This window comes from Aquarana catesbeiana, linkage group LG04, assembly GCF_042186555.1.
Source record: "Aquarana catesbeiana isolate 2022-GZ linkage group LG04, ASM4218655v1, whole genome shotgun sequence".
Lineage (NCBI taxonomy): Eukaryota > Metazoa > Chordata > Amphibia > Anura > Ranidae > Aquarana > Aquarana catesbeiana.
The window spans coordinates 651,163,369-651,176,810 of record NC_133327.1 but is presented as its reverse complement, the minus strand read 5'-3'; the positions used below and the strand labels follow the sequence as shown (position 1 = coordinate 651,176,810).

General features: G+C 43.8%; 1 protein-coding gene and 1 long non-coding RNA gene across 5 annotated transcripts in view; one reads left to right on the top strand and one right to left on the bottom strand.

Annotated features, from left to right (window-relative positions):
* Positions 1–387, bottom strand: part of LOC141140916 (uncharacterized) — an 86,159-nt gene extending 85,772 nt beyond the window's left edge. The window contains exon 1 of the long non-coding RNA XR_012244019.1: positions 258–387. This is a non-coding gene — a long non-coding RNA (uncharacterized lncRNA). The remainder of the gene's footprint in view (positions 1–257) is intronic.
* Positions 1–13,442, top strand: part of THADA (THADA armadillo repeat containing) — a 904,047-nt gene that overhangs the window by 763,498 nt on the left and 127,107 nt on the right. The gene's annotated exons all lie outside the window — the stretch shown is intronic.

Below are 13,442 nucleotides of genomic sequence, written 5' to 3'. Positions count from 1 at the left end.
GCCTAATCCCTTTCCCAGATGTTTTAGCTTACTCCCTATCACAACTGTCGCTGAATAACACTGTACTCCGTTCAACAAAGCATCTACACTTGCAAAATTCATTAAATAGTCGTAAACTAACCAGACGTGGCAGAGAGATCGGGAAAATTAGCTTGTTGAAGAGTTGAGAAGACTGGATACAGACATGCAATTCAGCAGAATTCCTTGTCCTACTACAAAAAGAATATTTATAGAAGCGTCTGTAGCTGGCACCTCACCTGGCAGAACCCGGTCCAATGCTCCCAATGAACAGAGGTGACTGCGGATAACCTGTTCCAACTGCGGTGGCAGTGTACAAAACACTGAGCAGTCCTGCATGGAAAAAGCTAAGCAGGGCATTTGGCTTTCAACCAGTCCCTTCTGTTAAATCCATTTATTATATTTTTAGGGCAAAGGCCCAAATTAATCTCGCTTATTAACTTAGCCAGATGTGGAAATCCCCTAAAATTCCAGCGCTGCCATCAGCTGTTGTTAGCTTGGATTGGACGCCATATGTGTATGGTTTATAAATCTGACACGTCATGCTATGATATACATTAACCTTACATGGTACAGATGGATACATTTATTGTAGGAATTTTTTATTTCTTCTAAAAGTTTGAACATACAGATCAGATCTCACAACCCAGCTTGGTCAAGTGACACTAATCTCTTGTTTAAAAAAAAAAATCTACTAGTATGTATTCCTAAATCAAAAAAAGTCCTTTCTATTGCTGTAAGACTCCACTAAACCTTTTTTTTTTTTTTTTTTCCTTACCGCTGTGATCTGACTTCCCATAGAGGGTGGCTACATTCATTCTTCATGATCTCACTGTATGTAGGAAAGTAGTCACCCTCACTTGCTTGTTCTGAAGTGGGCTATGGACTATGGGACTTGTAGTGTGCTCAGAGCAGTGCACATGACCGCAACTAACGCACATTAATCACAAAAAATGGAAAACACACTGGCATATACAAAGAAAGCCTCTGGCAGAGACAGTCAGTCACAATGTGCACTCAACAAAATAAACAAAATGCTCCTGTGCTAATGATAATACAAACTACATTAAAGAGGAAGAAAACCCAGGTGGGTTTTACTTCCTCTTTATTTCCCTGCAAAGGTAAAGCTTAATAGGCTACTATGCATCGCATAGTAGCCCATTATGTGTCACTCACCTGAAACCGAAGCCTGAGATGTCTCCATTGTACCCACTAGCAGGGAGCCTCCATCTTCGCCCCTCTTCCTTCCAGAGCCGCGAACTCTACTCTGGCTCTGTGACTGGCCGGAGTCGCGTGACGTCACATGCTCGTGGGAGCCGCCAGTCACGGCATGACCCCTATTAGAAATGGCACGATGTACCCTTTCTAGAGGGCGCATGCGCCGATGTCATTGCCACTCGGCTTTTTAGTAAGTATCTCCTAAACTGTGAAGGTTTTGGAGATATTTCAAGCATCCACAGGTAAACCTTAATATAGGCTTACCTGTAGGTAAAAGTGGTTGTACAGGGTGTACAACCACTTTAATAGAGTGAAAAGCTTATGTGAAAAAAATTATATAGATCATAAGTTCGTTTAAAATGGGCATAGATGAAAACAGTCCCAATCAAGAGTGACATCCACTGCTGTGTAATAAGTGTCAGAAAGCTTCTATATTCACCCCGTGGGCCATCACCAATAGTTAGACTCTTACCAGAATCTATGGAGTCTATTACAGAGTCAAATAGGCCTGCAAACAATATCCTAGTATTCAGTGAGGAGACCCAGATGGTTACATCTAATCCTCATGATACCTCCGGTTCCTCAGATTAATAATGGATATATATGGCCACGATGATGGTACAAGATTCCTCATAGCATCAAAACAGATATGCCCACATAGTGTAAATCCATAAAACACATTTATTAAAACTAAAGTGCAAGGCTTCTAACATGAAGATCATAAAAACAGCGCTGTCTATACAAAACATAATGGTAAACTAGATACTCCAGAGATTGCATATAAGCGTGGCAACGTCACATGCGTTAGCTCGGCCCACTGCGTTTTTTCATAATTTACATAAAATGCACTTCTGGAAGAATGGTCAAACACTCCCATAGACACACTCCTAAACCTTGTGGACAGCCTTCCCAGAAGAGTTGAAGCTGTTATAGTTGCAAAGGGTGGGCCAACTCAATATTGAACCCTACAGACTAAGACTGGAATGCCATTAAAGCTCATGTGCGTGTAATAGTCAATAGTGTAAGTGCAATGACCAATGAGAAACACATACGTTATGGTAAAGCAAAAAAAACTGTCTTTACTGCAATATTCAAGTAATCCAACTGGAGAGCATTAACTGAGATCAAGAGCAATATAGCGCAATACTATATTCAGGCTGCTTTCAGGGGATTCCAAACCTGAGAATAACCCCAAGAGCAGAGGCAAACACTTCAGCAGTGGCAATTCTGTATCAGATTGGTTACCTCTACATAAATTGGCTCCAGGCAGGAGGTGAGCAGAGGAATGACCCTCTCTTATGTCAGATCTCTCTTTTCTATCCCCTGACACCACAGGCCCAACTACAAACACTGTACTCAAATCAACATTTAATGGCTTAGCCCCCAAGTTAAACTATCTCGCACACCCACTACATATACAAAACCCTGGACATGTGTGTGCGTGCCCGTATGGCACCAGTAACTTCAGTCCCTTGGAAGAAAGATGAGGCCTTGGATCTTCGGCTAGCCACTTTAGTTGGTGCACTTAAAATCCTGCTTAGCAAAGTGTATTTGTGGTATGCTGACAGTATCCGAATAACAAGGCGGACACTGTGACTGCTTAACAGGCCATTAACAAGACCAAGATTCTGGTAAGTGTAGGCAAAAGTGAGGCAACTCTGTCAGTCAGTGTTTCCTGCAGATGGTCAAGTGCCCTTTCACCAATCCTGCAGTTAAGAACGTCCTGGAACAGGCAGGCTCTTCTGGTAACCCGACTGGTCACCTCACACTGGAACGCTTCACCCCGTCAGTGCAGGTGCGCCTGGATGTGCATCTGGAATCCCCCTCACTCAGGTTGGATGTCCCGACCGACTGTGGGCACCTGGAACAATGTGGTGGACTGACCTGTGAGGCAGCACCTCTCCTCTGGGTCAAGTCTCTTCTCCTGCCTTGTAACTGCCCTCCCTCAGGAAAACAAGATGGTGTCCTTTCTCCCATTCCCTACAGAGCATGCTGAACCTTGTTGTCCTGCCCCTATGGCTATGGGGCCATTTTGGTTGGGGATTACATGCCCCAGAATCCTTTTATGCAGTTGTAGCTTTTTGGCTCCCTCTCCCTGCCAATAGGGAAACGGGAGGGAGCAGAGCAAGCGGCCGTAGCTGTGCGAGCGGGGCTCGCATTAACATTCACAGTCAGAGGAGAGGGAGGGGGGAATATCCCCCACAGGAGCTGATGGGTGCTTTCTCCCTCACAGGAGAGCCTGTGTGATTCCCGGCGGCGGCCGGAGGAAGAAGCGGGGACGCAGGCACCCGCTACATAAGAAAACCCATTAGAGATTGTACTCGCCAATATGTTGTGTTATGGTGTTTTGGATGTAGTGTCCCTCAAGGCCATTTAATGGAGACTTTCAAAAATGCAATTCATGTCAATGTGTATCAGTATAATACTTGTTTATTAAGCTGACCATACACCAGTAGAATTTTGTTAAAAAAAAAAAGTTTTTGCAATGTTTGTTCGATCTTCTAGTACTTGTTTTTGACCGTAGTAACAAGGAAAAAAGAAGAAAGATGGAATGTGGTTTTGAACACAGAATTTGAAACATTGACCAACATTTTTCAGGGTTTTGATAGGAAATGTATCAAATCCATAATGGTACTGTTGAATGGTCTGACAAATGTTTTTTCTGAATTTCCATAAGAGCCCTTGCACATTGGGGCGGGGGGCGGCGTCGGCGGTAAAACGCCGCTATTATTAGCGGCGTTTTACCGTCGGTATGCGGCCGCTAGCGGGGCGGTTTTACCCCCCGCTAGCGGCCGAGAAAGGGTTAAATACCACCGCAAAGCGCCTCTGCAGAGGCGCTTTGCCGGCGGTATAGCCGCGCCATCCCATTGATTTCAATGGGCAGGAGCGGTAAGGGAGCGGTATACACACCGCTCCTTCACCGCTCCGAAGATGCTGCTGGCAGGACTTTTTTTACCGTCCTGCCAGCGCATCGCTCCAGTGTGCAAGCCCTCGGGGCTTGCACACTGGATACACAGCAGCGGCACTTTCAGGGCGGTTTGCAGGCGCTATTATTAGCGCAATAGCGCCTGCAAACCGCCCCAGTGTGCAAGGGCTCTAAGAACGTTTGAAGGAAATTTTCTTTCTTGGTGTATGTCCAACTATGCTCTCTGGTGGGGATGAGCCCTAAGGCTGCTTTCACACTGAGGCGCTTTACAGGCACTATAGCGCTAAAAATATCGCCTGCATAGCGCCTGTAAAGAGCCTCTCCTCTCACTCCAGTGTGAAGGCCCGAGTACTTTCACACTGGGGCGGTGCACTGGCAGGACGCTAAAAGAAAAGTCCTGCAAGCAGCATCTTTGAGGAGCTGTAGGAGCAGGGTATACCCCACTCCCAAAGCCCCCCTGCCCATTAAAATCAATGGGCAGCACCGTCGAAGTGCGCTTTTAACCCTTTTTCGTCCGTTAGTGGGGGTTAAAAGTGCCCCGCTAGCAGCCGAAAAGGGCCGCAAAAACTACGGTAAAGCATCGCTAAAAATAGGGGCACTTTACCGCCGATGCCCCAGTGTGAAAGTAGCCTTCAGCTTGCAAAAGGCACAAGATGCTCAGCACCTAATTTGACTGTTTTTGATGGGATAAAATCATCATTTCAGAACATCTCCCCCTGGTATTATGGAGAGGGGCCGGTGATTTGTAGCCCTGCATAAAAAAAACTGGGTAAGTGTTAGCTCACAGCCCTTCTCACGGATATCGCTTAAGTATGCCCGTGTGAAAGAATCCATAGAGTTTGACAGGCTGCCAGCAGTGGGACTGAACAGCTCTCCTGTGCCCTCCACCCGCAGCTAAACTCCAGACACCCATGCATTGGGGCTAAGGCTCGGTTCACCCCTATTCGTTTCTTGGTGCTTTCTGTAGAAATGTACTACAGTCCGTTTAGTATGGTTTCCTAATGGGACACGTTCACATCTATGCTTTTTTCAGCTGCTGCATTTTTTGAAAGGATCGGGGACTTTTTTAAAAGCACTACGGTGCCTTTTTGGTTCCATATACTTCAATGGAGAAACTGCAGAAAAGCATGTAGTGTGATTTTTGCCAGGATTTGCGTTTTAAATTTTTTAAAATCTGCCCAACAACTAATTGGACACAAAAAAAAGCATAAAAACTGCAAATCGCGTTAAAATCGTATGTGCAAAAACACACCGCAAAATGCACTGTAGAACGCACCAATCGCAAACAGCAGAGATGTGAATCGAGCCTAAACATCCATTGTACATGGGGTCATAAGAAGACAAAACATGGGCAAATATGATGCATTGAAGAGATATAATGATTTTTTTTTTTTCATTACGCCCAGATATACACTGTAAGAACAATACCCGAGCCTATAGTAATTAATAAAACACATTCACTCAATTTCCTTTCCCTGCACTTCACACACACATACCCTGTGACACCTCCAGTATAAATATTATTTTAATCTTCTGATTAGTAATGTCAGATTATGCCTTATTGTTTTCCTTGTGAACAACAGGATTCACCTATGTAAGTGGTTACAAGGTGACATCGGACCATTATTAGAACTTTCATAATCATTTGTGTTGATGTACAAGCAGCAAGCACATTAACTGCACTTAATAGACTGGGAGTTGGAGTGATACATCGTGGAACAAGTTTTACCTCGTTTACTCTCCGTCTGTCTGCATGATATATCTTGTCATTTATCATGTATTGTGTGTCATGCGGCATGCATTTTCTGGTAGCATTGGATTTGAAGGAGACCTCCAGCTACACAGGTAAATACTTGAAAAACGTAGCTGATGTGAACTGGGATTCAATTGGGATCAGCCGTTGTTGTCATTCTCACACCTCTGCTATAAAATATAGCCAAAATGTGACACCATTATTTAACCACTTAAGGACCAGGCCTATTTTTCCACCTTTTTATTTACAAGTTAAAATCCGTTTTTTTTTTTTTGCTAGAAAATTACTTAGAACCCCCAAACGTTATATATATAATTTTTTCAGACACGCTAGAAAATAAAATGGCAGTCGCTGCAATACTTTGTCACACCATTTTTGCGCAGGTGTCTTATAAGCGCATTTTTTTGGGAAAAAATACACTTTTTTGAATTAAAAAATTAGACAACAGTAAAGTTAGAACAATTTTTTTCTATATTGTGAAAGATAATGTTACAGTGAGTAAATTGATACCCAACATGTCCCGCTCGTGGAATGGTGACAAACTTTGATCCTTAAAATTCTCCATAGGCGACGTTTAATAATTTCTACAGGTTACCAGTTTTGAGTTATAGAGGAGGTATTGGGCTAGAATTGTTGCTCTCGCTCTAACGATCGTGACGATAACTCACATGTGTGGTTTGGCCACCGTTTTCATATGCGGGAGTGACTACCGCACGCGTTCACTTCTGTGCGCGAGCTTGGTGGGACGGGCCCTTTAAACTGTCCCCCCCCCCCCCCAATCCCGTTTCACCACCCTGTGGACAATCCACCCTCCCGGATGCAAATCCCCTAAAACAAAAAGGCTAAATATACCAACATCATAATAATCATAATATTGACATTAATATAACGACTTCACATTGCACCTGGTAATAAGGCCAGCACTCATTTTTATATACAGCTAATGAAGCAGCAGTCAGTCCCAAGAATACTACCAATGGTGGTTCAGGAATTACAAAGCCATATACTCCCATATCCATTACCCTCAAGGCCGTCTTTAATATTGATTGGACTCTGGGCAGAAATTTTCTTGGGGCCCCCCCCCCCCCCTCCATGCAGTTTCGCTCTCCACCTGTTCTGAGATATACAATAAATAGCAGCTAGGCTCAAAATCCATTTACTGAATCAGATCAGGCAGCAATTGCAATTGGTTGCCAGAGGTTACAGTCTATCATTACCACTCGATGACTGGTTGCTAGAAGTCACAGCACACATTACGGCTCACTGATTAGTTGCTAGAGGTTACAGCACATGATTTCTGCTTGTTGATTGGTTGCTGTAGATTACTGTACATCAAAACTGCTCACTGATTGGTAGCTAGAAGTTACTGCATATCATTACTGCTTACTGGTTGGTTGCTAGAGGTTGATCGTGAGGGGGCCCATTAATAGACAGAAAACTCCTAGGGATTCTAGGACTCCTGGGATCAGTGGCAGTGCTGGGGGGAGGGAGGTTGTGATAAATGGCAATGCTGATTTTTTTTTACTGACTACCAATATAAAGAGGAGTTTCGACACTGGCCACCAATGTAATAGGGGTTTACACTGACCACTAATGTAACAGGGGTTTACACTGACCACTAATGTAATAGAAGCATTCACAGTAACTAATGTAAGGAGGGATTTACACTGACCACCAATGTAGAGGGGACATTCACACTGGCCACTAGTGTGAATGAAAGGATTCTACACCAAGCACTAATGTAATGAGAAGATTTATACTGACCACCAATGTAACTGAGACATATAGCCTGCGTTCACATTTGTGTGTGTTGGGAACACATGCAAAATCGCTTTCCTGACACCACAGAAACTTTCTGCCCTTTAGCAGGTACACAGCAGTGCCATTAATTGTTAATGACACCCTCACGCATCTGCTGACGTGCTGTGCAACCGTGTGATTTTGAAAGAGGGTTTGGGACTTTCTTCCACATTTGTAGCGCATAGAGCAGCCCATTGAAACGAATGGGCTGCCCTACACGTGACCTACATCTTTATCCACCCTGTCAGTACACCATTGCATCCTAAAACCCCTGCTATCCTCTGCACCCCAAACCTCCCCCATCCTCTCCCCTCCAACCCCCCTCCTCTTTAACTCTACCTGCCTCCTCTGCTCATCTTTGCACCCACCTTCCTTGCCTCTATACATCCCCTGCTTGCTCACCCATGCACTCCAAGCTGTCATTCCTTCTCTGCCTACCTCTGCACACCCCACACTACCCCTCACCCCCACCACCAATTTGCTTACCTTTGCAGAACAGGCTGATGTTAGGCTGAATGACCACAGTTGTAGGCAGGACTTTCAAGCAGGCCCCTTTATCTCCCCACTGGGCAGCATACAGTATAGGTGATGGTGGATATGACCTCAGGGGGCATGATATACATATGAATACCCCTCTATATACGAATACTGTTGGTCTGCCACTATTTACATATCAATGCCGGTATTTACATGTAAACACATGGTCTGCAGGTGAGTCATCTGTACACAACAATTGGGCAGAGCTGGGCAGCATTAGTAACAGAACTTCACAATGACATATTAGGACACAGCACGGGACTAAAACCTCAAGGGAATTTAAATTGGGATAGTTGGCAAGTATGAGGCAGCTGCTTTGGGCCCCACAACAATGACAGGACCCGGGCCAATAGAGGATCAGTGCCTTGTGCACATAAAACAATGACAAGCTAAGCAAGGTACGCTGTGCCCTTGTAGGTGCCAAGCCTTCCACCAAGCCAAGCAAGCAGGTTGCCACCAACAAGGGCACAGGAACAGAAGTAATCTCAGTTATACAGCGCCCAACAGCAGACCAGAACTCCCGGCTACCCGGCAGTGCCAAAATACATGGCTAAAATTGGCTGGAGAATGTGAGCAACGCCAACGTTTATGATGTACCCAGGTAGATCCTTAGATAGCTTAGCCGGGGCGTAATATATCCTGTGCAGGAATTTAAACTGGATCAAGTGATCTCTAGCAGACACTAAGTGAGTAAAAGAAACGCTCCACATATCATCCCACTCTTCTCCACCCAAATTCGGGACCTCCTCCACCCATTGCTCCCTACATTTGGCCACCGAAGGAGGTGTGACAGGGAACAGCTCTCTATATAATTCAGATAACGTTTTTTTCATGGAGTCATCCTTCAAAATGTCCTTCAAAAGTTTGTGGCTGAGAGCCAGCTTAGTGGAGCCAAATTGGGACACGAAAGCATGGCGCAACTGGAGGTCACGAAAGAGATAGGAGTTTGGAAGGTCAAACTTCTGTTTTGGATCTGAAAACTGTAATAGTTCACCCCTCTGGTGACATCACCCAAATGTTTAATTCCTTGGGATACCCATATAATCGAACCTGGTATAGTGAGCAGATGGGGAAAACAGGGATTACTCCACAACAGTTAGGCCGGCGATATAGCAGTAGAGGCAGGTGCCAGCAACCTCTGAACACAGTCCCAAGCCTTAACAGTGGCTCGCATTGTGTCTGTCAGAGGAAACTGAGCCTCAGAGCCCCTGTATACAAGGAGAGACAGGCTCTCATAAGAACCCAGCACCGCTACCTCTACCTCATGGCATCCCCGTCATCCCCAAGAAGCCCTCTGCGTGCAAAAACTCCCTGGCCAGCTAAGAAATATTTAAACAGATCAGGGAGCGCCAGGCCTCCCTGTCCCCAGGGCTCCTTAAGTGCCGTGAGGCTTATTCTGGGAGGAGAGTTTCCCCATATGAAAGAACCAAAGATACCGTGTACCCTATGACCCTATGAAAAAATGAGCATGAAATCCAAACAGGTGAGCTATGCAAAAAATACAGGAAAACTGGAAGTATCTTCATTTTTAGAAGGTTTATGCGCCCCATCACAGATAGGGGGAGATTCTGCCATATGCCAACTTTCCATTTTAAGAGGTCCAACAAGGGCTGCAGATTCAGACTAAAATAGTCTGACAATGGTAGGTTTATGCCCTGTACACACGGTCGGATTTTCCAATGGAAAATGTGTGATAGGACCTTGTTGTCGGAAATTCTGACCGTGTGTAGGCTCCATCACACGTTTTCCATCGCATTTTCCGACACACAAAGATTGAGAGCAGGATATAAAATTTTCTGACACAAATCCAACGGACAAAGTGCCACGCATGCTCAGAATAAATAAAGAGATGAAAGCTATTGGCTACTGCCCCGTTTATAGTCCCGACATACGTGTTTTACGTCACCGCGTTTAGAACGATCGGATATTCCAACAACTTTGTGTGACCGTGTGTATGCAAGACAAGTTTGAGCCAACATCCGTCGGAAAAAATCCTAGGATTTCGTTGTCGGAATGTCCGAACAAAGTCCGACCGTGTGTACGGGGCATAAGGCTGGCCAAAGATGGTTTGAACAAATAGATTCCCCCACAGACACAAGCGAGGTGGATGGGGGAATTCTCCCCGCTATGTTATTCTATTCTGACAGCCTCCGCTGTTAGAATACACTTATCAGAAAAATTTCCAAATTTCCTCTTCAACAAATCTTGATTGTTGGATCGACTTTTGTCGAGCAGGAATGGCGCTAGATCAGTTATTGTCAACTTATGAGCTAAAGGGAGCCTCCAATGTGGCCCCTGACATCACCAAATGGGCCGGACATAATGTTCAGTTTATGTAATGCTTGAGAGGACTATCAGAAACTGCAGACCTAATAGAGGAAATGAGGGTCACAGAATGTGGACATGCTTCATTTTTGGCTGGAGATATGCGAAGACCATATGAAACTGGGGAACATGTTAGTTGAGGCTTGTAGAGACCAATACTATTACCCCTATCAGTGATCCCACAACAGATTGTTGTTGCTGAGGGCCACACATCATATACCAAGGGGCCCCAGGGCCATAGATGGTTTGAAATTTGTCCGGTCCCTGCCGAACTGGCTAAACTCTGATCCATCTATGGCCAGCTTTATTGACTCTTGTCTAAATTGGCCATAGTAGGCGTTTGGCTATGTGTTATCACATTCTGTATGCCAGTCCCAAGCTCAGCAGGTTGAGGAAAGAGCTTGCAATAGAAAACAATTCAGAAGAAAATTCTATAGCAAAGACTTTCAAACATATTAGACATGGTGCCCAGAGAGCTGGTCCATAAAATCGCTGAGAGTTGAATACAACTGAACAGATCTACATACTGTACATGCTGGTAACTGACGTTGGTAATAAGGGGTAGGTGAGAGAAGAAGAGAGGAGAGTGATGACCTAATCAGTGTGGTGGTGCTCCTTCACTGTCCAATCAGCAGGCAAGGGGGCTGGTCAATGACCATAATAAAGGAATCACAAAATTGGCCGAGCACATTTTCCGCATGTGGTACAGTTGACATGTATTTTAGTTGCATGGTTGTAGTGTCTCCTGGTTGGGGCTTACTTGTTCCCCAAGTCTGATTAATAGCTGCTAAGGGGGTGACACAAACCGTTTTCAGAATTTTCGGGAAAACGTGGCCTGTTGTGTGCTAGTCTAGGCCTCTGATCATGTTGCAGAAGTACAAATGAAGAAACAAGGCCGATTTCACCTGGAATATTTCCGAATCCCTGCCTCGCTCTTTGTATATTTTCTAGTACAATTTATAGCTGCCAGAATTCGCCTTTTACATTGTTCTGTGCGGCGTGGCGGCGAGCGCCAAGTGAGCGCGGCCAAAGGAGTGGAAGATGGATTGCTTGTGTTTGATGAAGTGTTTTTCTCTTTCAAAGCCCTCACATGCGAGTTCAGGTTACTGAACCCAAATGAATCCATAACACTCTGTTTTGAAACTGCTATGGATTACTTTGGCAAGGGAAGTATCGGTTTTCTGCCCTGACTATTTATGTTGTCTCTTCCCAGTTTCACTTATTTTTACATTCTTATGTTTAATGGTTATGTGACCCATTCCAGGATGGACGGCTCTTCCAGTTCTCCCTCATCACGGGTCAGATTCCTTTTGCTTCATCAAGAGGGTCTGATGTATAGATCTGCAGATGCTTCCTTCGTCCACTGTCTTTAAAGTATGTCTGTGGTTAGTATTAAAATAAACTGGACCTTTTAGTTACTTAAGAAAAAGAAAATTTGCATTAAAAAGTCTTGACATGTTACACTATGCAGCAGCCTAAAAGTTCTCCTTGATATCATTAAAAAGCTGTTTTTAAACATTGAGTAACTTTGCCTAAGATGAGATGATGTCATCAGTCTGCTGCAGGCAGGAGGAGGCATTCCCACAGTCACCTCTATCCCTTATCAGACTGCAACATTATCACTGTGTACTCAGTCACAAGGTGTGAGGCTGCAGCAAGAGGTGATCTGTGTCACACATTTATGAACACAGCCAGGAACTCTACAGGCACCACATAACTGCCATCTATGCACCAAGAATTTCAGTTCAGGAAGTCGATGATGAATGAAGATGGCCCTGTTTTTCTGCAGATAAAAGCTGATTGATATTGTAATTAGGGAGTAATAAAGAGGTAATACATGTTTGTATGTGTTACGCTATAACATTAGTCAGCATGCACTTAAAGCCCAAAATAATATAAAAATTAGTTCATTAAAAAATAAATTAACCAAACTAGCTTTTGATGAAAAGTTCAACTTTGATCCAGAGATTTTCAGCGCAGTACTTTATTTCTGCCGCTAAATGTCCTCGGTCTGATGGCCAGCATCATTCAACTCACTTTCTCTGAGCCCAGGTCATCCTAGACCCATCCCAGCCTGTAACTGGACACTGAAAGAAGAATTAGCACAGTTATGAGCTCATCTCTTTGTCACTCTGATTTCTCCCCTTATCAGCATGCTTCTTGTCAGCACATAAACATTGGCTTGTTGTACTGCTTCTTCCTTTCACACTCCAACCCTGCTGTACAGGGGCTACAAGACGCAAATACCATTTAAATTCATGTATTTACACTGCTTGCATTTAAACAAACAAACAATGAATGATGTATTAATAATTACAGAGCTGCATTAGGGGTGTGTATTTTATATCTGGATAGAGTTCAGCTTAGACATGGAAAAGTAAAGTATATCCGAAACAAGGTCAACTTTAGAAAACTTCCTCTTACTTTGAATTGAATAGTTTAGGTCCCTGTATTTTAGCTTCTATTTCTAGTTGTTTACCCTGGAAATCCCAAATATCGAAATAAATATATATATATATTAGAGGTGCGCCAAATGGAAATTGCAGGATGCACTTTGCCGACAATTACAGTTTTTAAAAAAAGCTATATATTTTTATATATAATTGTATTATAATCAACTTTTCAATTAATATCATGCATTTAGATGAATATGAATTTATTATCGGCACATTTAGCGCAAGAAAAGTTAAAGAAAAATGCACCCCTTTAAATTCTTTGTATGTCTTCACACAGGTCCGTTGTGCTTCAATTGTGGTGTTAAAAATCTTGCTTGATGCCTTTTTGGGTCAGTTAAAAAAAAAACGCACCAAGAACACACCTCCCTGTTGAAATGCATTGAAAACACAGCAAGAACACATCAATAAC